Source organism: Hypanus sabinus, chromosome 24 (genome assembly GCF_030144855.1).
Source record: "Hypanus sabinus isolate sHypSab1 chromosome 24, sHypSab1.hap1, whole genome shotgun sequence".
In the NCBI taxonomy this organism is placed as follows: Eukaryota; Metazoa; Chordata; class Chondrichthyes; order Myliobatiformes; family Dasyatidae; genus Hypanus; species Hypanus sabinus.
Window position 1 is genome coordinate 29095747 of NC_082729.1, and position 17060 is coordinate 29112806.

General features: G+C 43.0%; 1 protein-coding gene and 1 pseudogene across 1 annotated transcript in view; both read right to left on the reverse strand.

The window, feature by feature from the left end:
• Positions 1 to 17060, reverse strand: part of LOC132380724 (neural cell adhesion molecule L1-like) — a 354989-nt gene that overhangs the window by 204431 nt on the left and 133498 nt on the right. The window lies entirely within an intron of this gene.
• LOC132380798 (U2 spliceosomal RNA) lies at positions 12077 to 12242 on the reverse strand (annotated as a pseudogene).

Consider the following 17060-nt stretch of genomic DNA (forward strand, 5'->3'; position numbering starts at 1 on the left):
TTATGAGGGTTATAGATAGGGTAAATGCAATCTTTTTCCACTGAGGTTGGGTGGACTAGAACTAGAGGTCATAGGTTAAAGAAGAAAGGTGAAATATTTAAGGGGGAACATAAGAGGGAATTTCTTTACTCAGAGGATGATGAGAATGTGGGAACGAGTTGCCAGTGGAGGTGGTGGATGTGAGTTCAATTTCAACATTTAAAAGAAATTGTGGTAAGTACATGGGTGGGAGGGGTATGAAGAGCTGTGGTCCAGGTATGGGTTAATAGGACTAGGCAGGACAACAGTTTATCATGGACTAGATGGGCTGAAGGAACATGTTTATGTGCTGCAGTTGTCTAAGACACTATGGTGTGTGTGTGTGTGTGTGTGTGTGTGTGTGTGTGTGTGTGTGTGTGTGTGTGTGTGTGTGAGAGAGAGAGAGAGAGAGAGAGCGAGAGGGATGGAGGGAGGAGTGGAGAGATGGAGTGTTTGTGGGGGAGGGGAAGAGGGAGGGTGTATGTGTGTATGTGTGTGTGTGTGTGTGTGTGTGTGTGTGTGTGTGTGTGTGTGTGTGTGTGTGTGTGTGTGTGTGCGCGTGTGTGTGCGTGTGCATGTGTGTGTGTGTGTGTGTGGGGTGGGTGTGATCATCGCGGTTCTTTTCTTGCTGTGAAAGAGGGAGAGACAGTGTATGAGTTTAAGATTTCGTTCTGCCATCTGTCTATTGTTCCCCAAGCTCTGACCCAATTGAAACACTGTCACCTCTCAAGGGAGCCTCAGAGCGCCATTAAACTGCAATTCTATTCATTTTTAATTACAACTGCTGCTATTGGGGACAACGCTTTCCTGTTAAAGCATGTGCCTCTCCCACCTGCTGTAGAGACATGATGCCCCGAGCTGTAATAGCATTGTGCTAACCACCATGCTACCACGGCACCCCGAATTTTCTTGTACGTATTTACAAGAAAATAAAGAAATGCAATAGAACATATGGAAAACTATCCACACCAATTCAGTAGTCTGATGGTTGAACTGTTCCTGAACTTGGGGGTGTGGGACCCAAGGCTTCTGTATCTCCTGCCCAGTGGCAGTAATGAACTGGACGGTCACCGTCCTCGATGACGGATCTGCTCTCCTGTGGCAGTGCTCCTTGCAAATGTGCTCAATGCTCGGGACCGCTTTCCCTGTGATGGACCAAGCTGTGTCCACTACTTGCACTCTGCCCTGGCACTCTGCCGCTAACACATTCTTCTGCACATATTCTTTGCTCATACCAGTCAAATTGTTCAATTTACAAGGAAGATTTCCTTTCAAAAAAAACACTGCAGTCATGTAGCACAGAGTGAAATCATTACAGCATATGGAAATAAGAGCAGGTGGTGTCATCCATCCAGTCCCTTGTGGCGTCCCTACCACTTAAATCAGATCATGGCTGGTCAGATACACTGCTTGGTCTTTATTTATTAAGATACAGCGCATGGTAGGCCCTTCCAGCCGTAAGAGCTGCACTACCCAGTAATCCCAGGTTTAATCCTAACCCAATCACAGGAGATTTACAATGCCAAATTAACCTATCAACCGGTACGTCTTTGGACTACGGGAGGAAACTGGAGCACCCGGAGGAAACCCATGCAGTCAAGGGGAGAACGTACAAACTCCTTACAGGCGGTGGGAATTGAACCCAGGTCACTGGTACTGTAAAGCGTTGTGCTAACCAGTATGCTACTGTGCCAAATGATAGGTTGTTCACTATCATCCTAGCCTATCCAAATGCCTATTAGTCTGGCGAGAATGCCTCATAGAGTCCCTCCAATTCATAATCCACTGAAGAAATTTGTCTTCAACTGAGTTGTACAAAGGTACAAAGCTGAAACAATGTCTCCTCATTATAGATCCCTCTGAGAGGAACCAGTGTTCCCAGCATTCAGCCAATATGTCGACTCTTAAGATTGTTTGCATTCCCGGGGACTGGTATGGAAATACCAATGGAAAAGTCAACAAAAAGTGGTAGATACAGCCCAATACATCACAGGGAAAGCCCTCCACACCATTGAGTACATTTACAAGGAATGCTGCCACAAGAAAGTAGCATCTATTGTGTATTTAACATTTCAATAATATTTGAGTAATATTGTTTGATTAAGCATGTTTGTTTAAATAATTCATTACAGGTTTTACGTATAAGTACATGAATGGCATACATCATCTTGACGCCATGTAAAAGGTGCAAGCCTTGCTAAAAGTAAAAATGAAGTCTACATGCATCTTTCAGGCTCTCTTGCTTTTTTCCAAAGTTTTGCAGTTACAAGACTTAACAGTGGTGATGAGGAAGTTTTAAATGAACCCAAGAACACACCGTACCTGTTGAAGCACAGCAATTCAGTTCGAATTTTTAAAAAGCACTGTGAGAAACAGTGGAGTGAAGAACAGCACAACATGTACATCTTCGGGAGGGGGCAGAGATGTCAAGTTTTACAAAAAGAAAGGCAGAAAGCAGATAAATTCACGGCTTCATAACAGAGAGTACTGGGTGATAATAATCATAAAGAGAAAGGAGCAGAAATGGCTAGCTACATTGGACAGACAGACTCATTTGATTACATAAAAGATAACTGGATATTGTGTACTGAGCAAATTGAGCAGTATATTAAAGCATTTTGAAAGCATTTTAAAGTCCTCTCCTATCAGATTCCCCCTTCTCCAGCCCTTTATCTCTTTCACCAATCAATTTCCCAGCCCTTTACTTCACCCTTCCCCCTCTCCCAGTTTCACTTATCACCTACTACCTTGTATGTCTTCCTCTCCTCTCACCTTCTTACTCTGACTTCACTTCTCTTTTGTCCCAGTCCTGATGAAGAGACTTGGCCCAAAACATTGACTGTTTACTCTTTTCCATAGATGATGCCTGACCTGCTGAGTCCCTCCAGCATTTTGTGTGTATTACTTGGATTTCCAGCATCTGCAGATTTTCTCTTGTTAGTACTTTAAAGCAAATGGAATGGCCAGTGAGAAACGAGCGTCAGTATTGCTGAGTGTAATAGGTGGGAAATCATACAGTTTGCTCACTTCAACCAAACCAGCCAAAATGAATTTTGCTCATATGGTGAAAGTAATGAAAGAACATTCAGAATGTTTTAGATTTCATAAGCAGAATCAAAAGGACAGGAAAACCATTTCAGCATACATGGTTGACTTGAAGAGGTTGTCTGATCATTGTCAGTTTAATGATGGGCTTGATGGTGCACTGAGAGATTGGTTCGTTTGTGGAGTCTTACATTCAAAAACAGCTCCTAACTGAAGTACAACTCACATTTAAAAGAGCAGCTTATCTACTGAGCAATGGGAAAAAATTTTATTATTGGTAAATTCGTCCTCTATTTGTGCTAAACATGCCCTAATACAATTTAAGGTTGTACATAGAGCTCATATGTCTAAGGATAAACTGGCTCGATTTTATTCTCATCTTAACTCAACCTGTGATAGATGTCATTCTGATGTTGCTTCATTGACTCATATGTTCTGGTCTTGTCCTTGTTTACAAAATTATTGGAAAGATATTTTCAGTATTATTTCAAGAGTTTTAAATATTAATTTTCAACCGCATCCTCTTACTGCAATTTTCGGTTTACCAATGACGGATAATAATCGCTTATCCGCTTCATCTCAACGAATGATTGCATTTGTTACATTAATGGCTAGAAGATCTATTTTATTGAATTGGAAAGAAATTAATCCTCCAACTGTATTTCAGTGGTTTTCTCAAACTATTTCTTGTTTGAGTGTAGAAAGAATTAGAAGTGTGGTTTTTGATCCTTCAGTTAAATTTGAAGAAACTTGGAGACCTTTTATTCAACATTTTCACATGAGCTGAATTGTCTTTTCCTAAACCTTACTTATATTATCCTTAATTAATTGGATGGAGGTTCAGAGTTATTGGCACTACTGTATATGTACTTAATATTATTCAATGGCCCATGTTGGTTAGTGTTTTTTTTTGTTTTTTTTTCTCTCTCTTTTTTTTGGGGGGGGGGGGTTCTTTTTTTTCTCTTTTTACTTCTTTGTTCATTAATGTTCTGAGTTTGAGGGGTTATATATTTTTATTATTACATATCTGAATGTCTATTTAAACTATTAATTATGTACTCTCAAACATTTTGTATTCATGTTTCATTTATGTTCGTTTAAAACTAATAAAAAGATTTAAAAGGAAAAAGGAAAGAGCAGCTGAAATTGCTGTACCAATAGAAACTGCAGCCAGAGACACAACTGAGTTGCAGTCTGGAATGAAAGTAAGTGAGAACAAGATTGCTCACACATACCAACTCAGTGTAGGTCTAAAGGTGAAACTCACTGAAAATGCAACCAAGTAGGACACATATAATGGGCAGACAAAACTAAATGGACGGCACAGGGAAGAGAAAAAAATAATAGTTTGCACTTTCAAAAAGAACACTAATCTAGATGCTGTTGGTGAAAATATGATAATGAGAGTGACACAGGACTGCACAACCTTGAGATTTACCGTCTGAAAACTAACAATAGACAAGCAATATAGTTTACATCAGAAATGAATGGCAAATTAATTAAGATGGCTTTGGACACTGGCTCGTCTGTTTCAGTCATTCCACAAAATGAGTTTGAATGGCATTTCAAAGATACGTAACTGAAGTCTACAGATATCCAACATAGAACTTATACTGGAGTAAAGATCATTTCTGTGGGTATGACCATTTTAACAGTGAAATGTAACAACCAACGAGCCACATTAGGCTTGGAAGCAGGAAAAACAGGAGAGCCAGAAATGTGGGGCAACTACAAATTTGATTGGAGATCCATCTAGTATTTGCGTGCCACAACTCCTGAAATAGAGTCAACTGAAAATAAAATTTGGAAAGGTACTGAATGATGCCAGAACAGTGATCAAGTATGACATTGGAAAAGTCAGACATATCAAGGGTAAAACAGTGTTAGATGAAAATGCCACATCCAAGTTTTACAAAGCCCATCCGATCCTAATACATCTGTGATAAGTAGCCAGTGAGCTAAATCACATGGAGGCGGAAGGAATTCTTTCCAAGGTTGAGTGCAGCCCATGGGCAATGCCAGCAGTTACTATAACCAAGAAGAATGGGTAAATCAGGACCTGCGGTGATTTTAAGGTCAACCACCAACTCAGTACTGAAAGTGGATCAGTACCCTCTACCCAGGTTAGAGGGTATTTTTACAAATGCTTTCAGAGGGAAACGCTTAAGCGAAGCAGCTGAGGCCTACCTGTAGATGGAGATGGAAGAACAGTCCAAAGTGCTTCTCTTCATAAACATTCACAAAGGGCTTTATCACTATAATGGGCTTATTTTTGGAGTAGCATCTGCACCTGCACTCTGGCAAAGCCATGGACCAGGTGCCGCAAGGCTGCCCAAGCACTCAGTGTTAGCTGGATGACATCACTGTTACCGGTAAGAATGACAAGGAATATTCTCAAAATCTCAAGAGAGTGTTAAAAAGATTAGAAGATTATGGGCTCAGAGCACAATGCAACAAGCGTCAATTCTTTAAACCAGCATCACTTACTGTGGCTACACCACTGACACACAAGCATTTTACAAGTGTGCTAGAGAAGTCAAGCAGTGGTGGATGCCCCAAGGCGAATGGAGACATGGCACATGGCAATCATACTTTAGGATTTGACCATTACTATAACAGGATCTTGCCAAACCTGGCTACTATGCTTCAGCCCTCGAACTCATTACTACAGTTTGGGAAGAAATGGCAATGGACACAGCAGTGCCAGGTAGCTTTCAAAAAGGTGACATAGACACTGTACTCACACATTGCGATCCATATTGTCCAGTGAAGCATTCATGGGCACAAATTTCTTGGTAGCAGTGGTTGGAGTTACAAAGTGGCTGGAAGTCTTATGGTGTAGGTGCAGTAGTGCCGCATGTTATGAGTAATGGAAGTGAATGCCCCATACCTTTTGCAATAAGTTCCCTTCCCGCTGCAGAGAGAAATTACGCACAGATTGACAGAGGCCTTGAGTCTAGTTCAGGGTGTAAAACGTTCCAACCAGTATGGGAGTGAGTTTACCCTCATTACTGATCATCAATCACTACTGTCCATTTTCAGCTGTTGCTGTTAGAGGAAGGGTGTTCCAGAATTCAGAGATGGGCTCAGTTTCTTGGAAAACACAATTATAAGATTGAATTCAAGAGGATGACTACTCATGGAAATGCTGATGGATTGTCTCTTTTACCCTTGGAAAAAGAAATCCCTAAAAAATTAACAAAAGAGGACACTCCTCTTGACGTAGTCTTCCTAATGCAAATTGAAATTCTCCCTATTACAGCAGAGGTGATCCAAAGGGAAACAGGAAAAGACCCCACTCTGCCTCAGGTCTAGCAGAGAGTGCAGCAGATGCTCCAGTTTCCCCACTTTTACCAGAGCTATGCTGAACTTGCCCTTGACAGAGGCTACCTTATGTGAAGATTGAGAGCTGTTGTACCATCCAAGCTGACAGCTAAAGCGTTCAATCATCCAGGTGTGGTCAAAATGAAAGTGTTCGCTCAAAGCTTTGCCTGGTGGCCTGGGATAGACCAGCAGATCAAGCAGCTCACCATGTGGGAAGCCAAGAGCAGTGCCTCTCCATCCATGGGAATGGCCTGCATTGCCCTGGCCTTCGATTCACGCGGATTCTGCCACACAATTCATGGGCACAAATTTCTTGGTAGTACTGGTTGGAGTTACAAAGTGGCTGGAAGTGTTCCCAACAGCCTCACATGCTGTTGATATGTTGAGAAGCCTCTTCTCAAGGACTGGTGTTATGGAACATTTAGTCAGTGACAATGGACCACAGTTTGTTACGGAACAGTTTCAGACATTCCTGAAAATGAATTCAATAAGGTATACTACATCTGCACTATACCACCTAGCTACAAATGGATTGGCAGAAAGGTTCGTCCAGACTCTAAAGAATACACTCCCAACAATATCAGCACTGACACTGAATCAGATGCTTGCCAATTTCCTCCTTACATTTCACAATGCAGCACACACTAAAACCAGCAACCATCCACTGCATTCACACTTGGATCTCTTCAAACCCAATCTCAGAAGGAGTACGCAGGACAAACAGCTGAGACAAACTGAGGGCTCCTCAAACAAGAATGTTTCACTCCTGGACAAGCAGTGCTGGTGAGGGTCTACAGAAGTGGTCAAGGGTGGGTAACATAGAAAATAGGTGCAGGAGTAGGCCCTTCGGCCCTTTGAGCCAGCACCGCCATTCAGTATGATCATGGCTGATCATCCAACTCAGAACCCTGTACCTGCTTTCTCTCCATAACCCCTGATCCCTTTAGCCACAAGGGCCATATCTAACTTCCTCTTAAATATAGCCAATGAACTGGCCTCAACTGTTTCCTGTGGCAGAGAATTCCACAGATTCAGCATTCTCTGTGTGAAGAAGTTTTTCCTCATCTCGGTCCTAAAAGGCTTCCCCTTTATCCTTAAACTGTGACCCCTCGTTCTGGACTTCCCCAACATTGGAAACAATCTTCCTGCATCTAGCCTGTACAATCCCTTTAGAATTTTATACGTTTCAATAAGATCCCCCCTCAATCTTCTAAATTCTATTGAGTATAAGCCTAGTCAATCCAGTCTTTCTTCATATGAAAGTCCTGCCATCCCAGGAATCAATCTGGTGAACTTCCTTTGTACCCCCTCTATGGCAAGAATGTCTTTCCTCCGATTAGGGGACCAAAAGTGCACACAATACTCTAGGTGCGGTCTCACCAAGGCCTTGTACAACTGCAGTAGAACCTCCCTGCTCTTGTACTCAAATCTTCAATGACTGGTGTACAATGACACCCAGGTCTCGTTGCATCTCCCCTTTCCCAAATCGGCCACCATTCAGATAATAATCTGTTTTCCTGTTCTTGCAACCAAAGTGGATAACCTCACATTTATCCACATTAAATTGCATCTGCAATGAATTTGCCCACTCACCTAACCTATCCAAGTCACCCTGCATCTTCTTAGCATCCTCCTCACAGCTAGCACCACCGCCCAGCTTCGTGTCATCCACAAACTTGGAGATGCTGCATTTAATTCCCTCGTCTAAATCATTAATATATATTGTAAACAACTGGGGTCCCAGCACTGAGCCTTGCGGTACCCCACTAGTCACTGCCAGCCATTCTGAAAAGGTCCCGTTTACTCCCACTCTTTGCTTCCTGTCTGCCAACCAATTCTCTATCCACATCAATACCATACCCCCAATACCGTGTGCCTTAAGTTTGCAGACTAATCTCCTGTGTGGGACCTTGTCAAAAGCCTTTTGAAAATCTAAATATACCACATCCACTGGCTCTCCCCTATCCACTCTACTAGTTAAATCTTCAAAAAATTCTATAAGATTCGTCACACATGATTTTCCTTTCACAAATCTATGCTGACTTTGTCCGATGATTTCACCTATTTCCAAATGTGCTGTTATCACATTTTTGATAACCGACTCTAGCATTTTCCCCACCACCGATGTCAGACTAACCGGTCTATAATTCCCCGGTTTTTTTCTCCCTCCTTTTTTAAAAAGTGGGGTTACATCAGCCACCCTCCAGTCCTCAGGAATTAATCCAGAATCTAAAGAATCTAAGGGAGATTACGGGCATAACTGGACCAGCCTCCCACAGATTGGAAAGTGCATTTGATGTCATTTGGAGACAACCCATCAATCAGTTTAGGAGAGCTGAGTCAATTGTTAGAGAAGAACGACATCCAGAGATGTCAGAACCACTTCCTGCAGTCCCAGAGTGAACTCTTACAACCACCACAGCCATGAGTTTCAGCTGTCAAGATGAGTGACACCACCCCTTCCTAGGAAAGACATAGCCCCACAAGAGTAAGAAAACCTTCATGATGTCTAAATTTTTAGGTCTGAATGGGACAGTTTAAATTTATTATGCTGTGGATGTCTATATACTAGTCGCATTATATACTACATAGAAACCTACAGCATATCACAGGCCCTTCGGCCCACAATGTTGTGCTAACCATGTAACCTCAAGAAATCAACTGGCTATAATTTCCCTACCGCATAGCCTTCAATTTTTCTAAGCTCCATGTACCTATCTAAGAGTCTCTTAAAAGACCCTATTATACCCACCTCTACCACCTTCGCTGCCAGTGCATTTCATGCACCCACCACTGACATCACCCTTGTACCTACTTCCAAGCGCCTTAAAACTATGCCCCCTTGTAATACCCATTTCAGCCCTGGGAAAATGCCTCTGGTTACCCACATGATCAATGCCTCTCATTTTATACTATGTATATAAGCGGAAATGCACTCTGTATTGAGTTGGAGTTTATAAGCTTAGCAGGGTGGAGTGCTGTGTATGATTAAACATTCTTTGTTTGGTTAAATAATTCATTATGCAAAAGAACATGAATGGCATCCTTCATCACACCACCATGTCATAAGTGCAGAAACAAAGTTTGCACATACATCTAGGGCTTCCACGAAGAAATCTGGAGATGCTGGAAATTCAAGCAACACCCACAAAATGCTGGTGGAACGCAGCAGGCCAGGCAGCATCTATAGGGAGAAGCGCTGTCGTTGTTTCGGGCCGAAACCCTTCATCAGGGTGTTCGTCCTGACAAAGGGTCTCGGCCCGAAACGTCAACAGCGCTTCTCCCTATAGATGCTGCCTGGCCTGCTGCGTTCCATCAGCATTTTGTGTGTGTTGCATCCAGGGCTTCCTTGTTTTTCTTTCTGTTTTATGTTTTGGAGTTACGAAGAATCCCTTCCATCTCTCTACTATCTTCAAGCAGGAGGTACAGGAGCCTTAGGTCCCACACCACTAAGTTCAGGAAAAGTTCTTCCTACAACCTTCAAGCTTCAGTGTGGGTAACTTCACTCACCACTAGCCTTTCTCTCACCTGTCTTACACCTCTCCCTAGTGCCCTCAAACTCCTTCCCTTTCTTCCATGGTCCGTTCTCCTAACCCATCAGATAACTCTCCTTCTTCAGCCCTCATCTTTCCCACTAATCTCCTGCCAGCTTCTTAATTCATTCAGCCCCCTCAGCGGGGCTCACCTATACCCTCTCAGCTTCTTAATTCACTCAGTCCCCTCACCGGGGCTCACCTATACCCTCCCAGCTTCTTAATTCACTCAGTCCCCTCACTGGGTCTCACCTATACCCTCCCAGCTTCTTAATTCACTCAGTCCCCTCACCGGGTCTCACCTATACCCTCCCAGCTTCCTAATTCACTCAGTCCCCTCACCAGGGCTCACCTATACCCTCCCAGCTTCTTAATTCATTCAGCCCCCTCAGCGGGGCTCACCTATACCCTCTCAGCTTCTTAATTCACTCAGTCCCCTCACCGGGGCTCACCTATACCCTCCCAGCTTCTTAATTCACTCAGTCCCCTCACTGGGTCTCACCTATACCCTCCCAGCTTCTTAATTCACTCAGTCCCCTCACCGGGTCTCACCTATACCCTCCCAGCTTCCTAATTCACTCAGTCCCCTCACCGGGGCTCACCTATACCCTCCCAGCTTCTTAATTCATTCAACCCCCTCACCGGGTCTCACCTATACCCTCCCAGCTTCTTCATTCACTCAGTCCCCTCACCGGGTCTCACCTATACCCTCCCAGCTTCTTAATTCATTCAACCCCCTCACCGGGTCTCACCTATACCCTCCCAGCTTCTTAATTCACTCAGTCCCCTCACCGGGTCTCACCTGTACCCTCCCAGCTTCTTAATTCACTCAGTCCCCTCACTGGGTCTCACCTATACCCTCCCAGCTTCTTAATTCACTCAGTCCCCTCACCGGGTCTCACCTATACCCTCCCAGCTTCTTCATTCACACAGTCCCCTCACCGGGTCTCACCTGTACCCTCCCAGCTTCTTAATTCACTCAACCCCCTCACCGGGTCTCACCTATACCCTCCCAGCTTCATCATTCACTCAGTCCCCTCACCGGGTCTCACCTATACCCTCCCAGCTTCTTAATTCACTCAGTCCCCTCACCGGGTCTCACCTATACCCTCCCAGCTTCTTAATTCACTCAGTCCCCTCACCGGGTCTCACCTATACCCTCCCAGCTTCTTAATTCACTCAGTCCCCTCACCGGGTCTCACCTATACCCTCCCAGCTTCTTAATTCACTCAGTCCCCTCACCAGGTCTCACCTATACCCTCCCAGCTTCTTAATTCATTCAACCCCCTCACCGGGTCTCACCTATACCCTCCCAGCTTCTTAATTCACTCAGTCCCCTCACTGGGTCTCACCTATACCCTCCCAGCTTCTTCATTCACTCAGTCCCCTCACCCGGTCTCACCTATACCCTCCCAGCTTCTTAATTCACTCAGTCCCCTCACCAGGGCTCACCTATACCCTCCCAGCTTCTTAATTCACTCAGTCCCCTCACCAGGGCTCACCTATACCCTCCCAGCTTCTTAATTCACTCAGTCCCCTCACCAGGGCTCACCTATACCCTCCCAGCTTCTTAATTCACTCAGTCCCCTCAGCGGGGCTCACCTATACCCTCCCAGCTTCTTAATTCACTCAGTCCCCTCACCGGGTCTCACCTATACCCTCCCAGCTTCCTAATTCACTCAGTTCCCTCACCGGGGCTCACCTATACCCTCCCAGCTTCTTAATTCATTCAACCCCCTCACCGGGTCTCACCTATACCCTCCCAGCTTCTTCATTCACTCAGTCCCCTCACCCGGTCTCACCTATACCCTCCCAGCTTCTTCATTCACTCAGTCCCCTCACCCGGTCTCACCTATACCCTCCCAGCTTGAATGAAGGGTCTTGGCCCAAAACATTAACTATTTATTCCCAACCGTAGATGCTGCCTGACTTGCTGCATCTGCATTTGCTGTATTTTGTGTGTGTTATTAAAGATTAGCTTTATTTGTCACATGTACATCAAAACATACAGTGAAATGTCATTTGCATCCATCAAATTAGCAAGGGTTGTGTTGGTGGCAGCCTGCAAGCGTCACCACATTTTTGGCGCAAACACTTCTGCTCTCACTAACCCCAACCTGTATGTGGGAGGAAACTAGAGCACCTGGCAGAAACCTACATGGTCATGGAGAGATAGTACAAAGTCCTTTACAGACAGCATTGAAAATCAAAACCCCAATCTTTCAGCTAGCACTGTGCCATCCTAAAATAAGGGACACACTGGATATCACACTAATAAGACAGAAATTACACTTGATCTCAGCCAAAAGGCAGAGAAGTGATTTCACTAAGAAGTTTATTGCAAATAAGCAGATTTATATTTCACTAAGATCCCCGTTCATTCTTTTAAAACTCACTGTCTGCAGACCCAATGTGTTTCAACCTCCCCTCACAATACAATCCTTCACACTATGAATCAATCCAATGAACATTTCTACACTGCCTCCAATCCTTGCCCAGGTGAGAAAACAAATCTGTCACCAGTACTCTCACCCACATCATGGACAGTTGTAACAAGACAGAGAAGGCACAACAGCACTTCTTCCCAACTTCTGGGACCTTCTGAGAACCTATAGCATTTTGGAAGATGAACAACACTGCAATCACAGCCACAGTCCTTGAATACTGAACACCAAGTCATATTTCAGTGTTATTAATATATTGCCAATATTAAATTGTTAATTACTTACAGATCTTCATTTTCCATTTATATAGTTTTCACTTTTTTAATGCTTCCCCCCCCCCGTAGACAGATACAGAGTACTCATCCCATTTCTGTCTTTCCCTCATTCTCTAATTTCATCTACTGCATCTCAAATTGTAAAGGACTCATTAATTTTAGCTAATCTTTTCCTTTTGACATTCCTAAAGAAGCTTCTACAGGTCTAAGTTCATTTCATTTTAAAGATCCTGAACAATTCTTTGCTGAATTCTGAAATTTTCCTGATTCTCAAGCCTACTTTTTTTTAAAAAAAGAATCAGAATTAAGTTTTGTTACCGCTAACAAACGTCATGAAATTTGTTGCTTTGCGGCAGTGGTACACAGCAATATATAAAATATACCGTAAATTATAAGAAAAATGCATTATAATTTTAACTAAGTAGTGCAAAAAGAGAACAAAAATATGTTAATGGGTGTTAATGGTAGTGTTAATGGGTTCATTGTATGTATGTGTGTGTGTGTATGTATATATATATATATATATATATCTATAGTATAATATGTATAATATATAGCATAATATGTTAATGGTAGTGTTAATGGGTTCATTGTCCATTCAGAAATCTGAGGTCAGAGGGGAAGAAGCTATTCCTAAATCGTTGTGTGTGTGCTTTCACGATCCTGTACATCCTCCCTGATGCTAGCAAAGAGAAAAGGGTGGTGGAGGTCCCTAATGATGAATACTGTCTTCTTGAGGCTGTTCCCTTTTGACAACATTATTTGATCTAATACTAACTTCTCTTGATGGTCAGACCTGCACCAATTCCTGGATATTTATTCTTGGTCCTTTACGTTACATCTTTGAAGATTAAAGATTAGAGTTATTTGTCCTATGTACACTAAAACATTGAAACATGTGGTGAAATGTATCATTTACATCAAATCAAATCTAAGAGGGTCATGCTGGGAGCCACTACACTTCCAGCACGCCCACAATTTACTAACCCTAATCCTAACCTGTATGTCTTCATAATATGGGAGGAAACCAGAGCACCTGGAGAAATCCTATGTAGTGTCAGGGAGAACATACAAACTCCTTCAAAGTTCAAAGTAAATTTATTATTAAAGTACATATATATCACCATATACAACTTTGAGATTAATTTTCTTGCAGGCATACTCAATAAATTCATAATAGAATAATAACATAATAGAATCAATGAAAGACTACACAAACTTGGGCCTTCAACCAGTTGTAAAAGACACAAACAGTGCAAATACAAAAAGAAAGAAATAATAATAATAAATAAATAAGCAATAAATACCGAGAACATGAGATTAAGAGCCCTTGAAAGAGAGTCTGTAAATTGTGGGAATATTTCAAAGATGGGACAAGTGAAGTTAAGTGAAGTTATCCACTTTGCTTCAGGAGCCTGATGGTTCAGGGGTAATAACTGTTCCTGAACCTGGTGGTGCAAGTCCTGAGGCTCCTGTACCTCCAGCACGATGGCAGCATTGAGAAGAGAGCATAACGTGAGTGGTGGTGGTGGTCCCTGATGATTGCTGCTGTTTTCCTGCGACAAAGCTCCATGTAGAAATGTTACACACAGTAGCAAAACTGAACCCCGATTGGTGATCACAGGAGTTGTAAAGCGATTGCGCTGACCGTTAAGCTGTTGTGCCTGATGTCGGTTTACTATCATTCCTTTCTAATTTTGTTTTCTTCTCTGCCTTAGTCTCCTTATACCTCCATAGTCTGCTTTATTCACACTTAAGTCCTCCTGTTTCAGTTTTAACGAAGTCACTTTCAGTTCTATCAAGTTTAATTATTTCCTCAAGGCACTGTAACAGCTGGATCACCAATTCACCTCGACTTAGCAGGTAACATTACATCTAAAAGCGTGATTGAGGAAACAATTGTGTGTGCATTACTTGACTACGTCCACACCGTTACTGCTAATTCAGTTTACCCAATCCACAGAAGTCCCCGTATAAAGGGACCTGAGAATACAGGTCCTTAATTCCTTGAAAGTTGCATCACAGGTAGATATGGTCGTAAAGAGAGTTTTTGGCACATTGGCCTTCATACATCAAAGTACTGAGTACAAAAGATGGGATGTTATATTGAAATTGTATAAGATGTCGGTGAGGTCTTATCTGGAGTATTCTGTGCAGTTCTGCTCACCTACCATTAGGAAATGTATTAATAAGAGAAGAGGGAACATTTACAACAATGTTGCTAGGACTTGAGGTGCAGAATTATAGGGAAAGGTTGAGCAGGTGAGGACTTATTCCTGTAAAGTAGGAGAAGGAGGGGAGATTTGATAGAGGAATACAAAATTATGAAGGGTATAGAGAGGGGAAAATACAAGCAGGCTTTTTTCACTGAGGTTGGGTGAGACAAGAACTAGATGTCACAAGTTAAGTGTGAAGGGAACAAGAGGGAACCTATTCACTCCGAGGGTGGTGAGAATGTGGAATGAGCAGCCATTTCGATTTCAACATTTTAGAGAAGTTTGGTTATTTATAGTGGGGGGGCATATGGGGGGCTATGTAGATCTGGTCGATGGGGCAGTTCAGCACAGACTAGAGGGGCTGTAGGGCCTTTCAGGTGCTGCAGTGCTCTATGACTCTATTACTGTATTACTATTATCACATTCACCTTTGCCTTCCTGACTCGTACTTGGCCCTACGTCGACATGACTATTTCCAGGGCCGACATACAATGTTTTCTACCTCTCGATTCTTAGCCCAACCCCAACAGCCATGATTCAACTGATTCTGAGCCAAGGTTCTTCCTCAGTTCTCGGGATTAGTGCATTCAGTCTCTCCATTCAATGCGACTGTGGCCGAATTCAAACACTCAACTCACCTGTCGTCTTGTTGCCAACACTACATGCATTAAATTGGACTGAGTCAGACAGCATGGAAACAGGCCTTTGGACCTAACACATCTTTTCTGACTCTGTTGCCCAATGAGCTGGTCCTACTGACCTCTGTTGTCCCAAAGCCCACTAAACCTCTTCTACCTCCCTACTTATCTAGATGGGTTTTAAATGATGCTCATATGCCTTACTGGCAGCTCATGCTAAATATGCACCACCCTGTGTGAAGAAGCTACCCCTGATGTTCCTATTCAATCTCTTGCCCATGATCTTAAAAGTTCAAAGTACATTTATCAAAGTACGTATACATTACACAACCATAGCATTCTTTTCCTGACAGACAGCCACAAAACAAGAAACCCAAAAGAATCCATAAAAAAAGACCAACAAACACTCAATGTGCGATATATATTTTGAAAAAGTGAAGTTGTTTTCATGGGACAATATCCATTTATGAATTCTATGGCAGAGGGGAAGAAGTGGTTCTTGAGTGGATGCCTTCAGACTTCTGTACCTCTTTGACGGTAACAATGAGAAGAGTTGCATGCCCTGGGTGATGGGGGTCCTTAATAATGGATGTCATCTTTCTGAGGCACTGCTCCTTGGAGATTTCTTGGATACTGCGAAGGCTAGTACCCATAACGGAACTGACTAATTTTACAAATTTCTGCAGCTTCTTTCGGTCCTGTACAGTAGCCCCTCCATACCAGACAGTGATGCAGTCTGTCAGAATGCTCTCCATGGTACAGCTATACAAGTTTTTGAGCGCTTTAAATGACAAACCAAATCTCTTCAAACTCCTAATGAAACACAGCCACTGTCTTGCCTTGTTTATAGCTGCATCAATATGGTGGGACCAAGTTAGATCCTCAGAGATCTTGACACCCAGTTACTTGAAATTGCTCACTCTCTCCACTTCTGATCCCTCTATGAGAATTGTTTTGTGTTCCCTTGTCTTACCCTTCCTGAAGTCCAGAATTAGCTCTTTTGTCTTACTGACATTTCAAGTACTTTTATTGTCATTTCGACCATAACTGCTAGTACAGTATATATAGTAAAAATGAGACAACGTTTTTCAGGATCATGGTGTTACATGACACAGTTCAAAAACTAGACTGAACTACACAAAAAAAAACAACACAGAGAAAGCTACACTAGACTACAGATCTACACAGGACTGCATAAAGTGCACAAACACAGTGCAGGCGTTACAATAAATAATAAACAGGACAATAGGGCAAGGTGTCAGTCCAGGTTTTGGGTATTGAGGAGTCTGATAGCTTGGGGGAAGAAACTGTTACATAGTCTGGTCGTGAGAGCCCGAATGCCCGAAGAGCCTTTTCCCAGACAGCAGGAGGGAGAAGAGTTTGTATGAGGGGTGCGTGGGGTCCTTCACAATGCTGTTTCCTTTGCGGATGCAGCATGTAGAGTAAATGTCCGTGATGGTGGGAAGAGAGACCCCTGATGATCTTCTCAGCTGACCTCACTATCCGCTGCAGGGTCTTGCGATCTGAGATGGTGTAAATTTACGAAGTTACAAGGGCTGCTGCAACA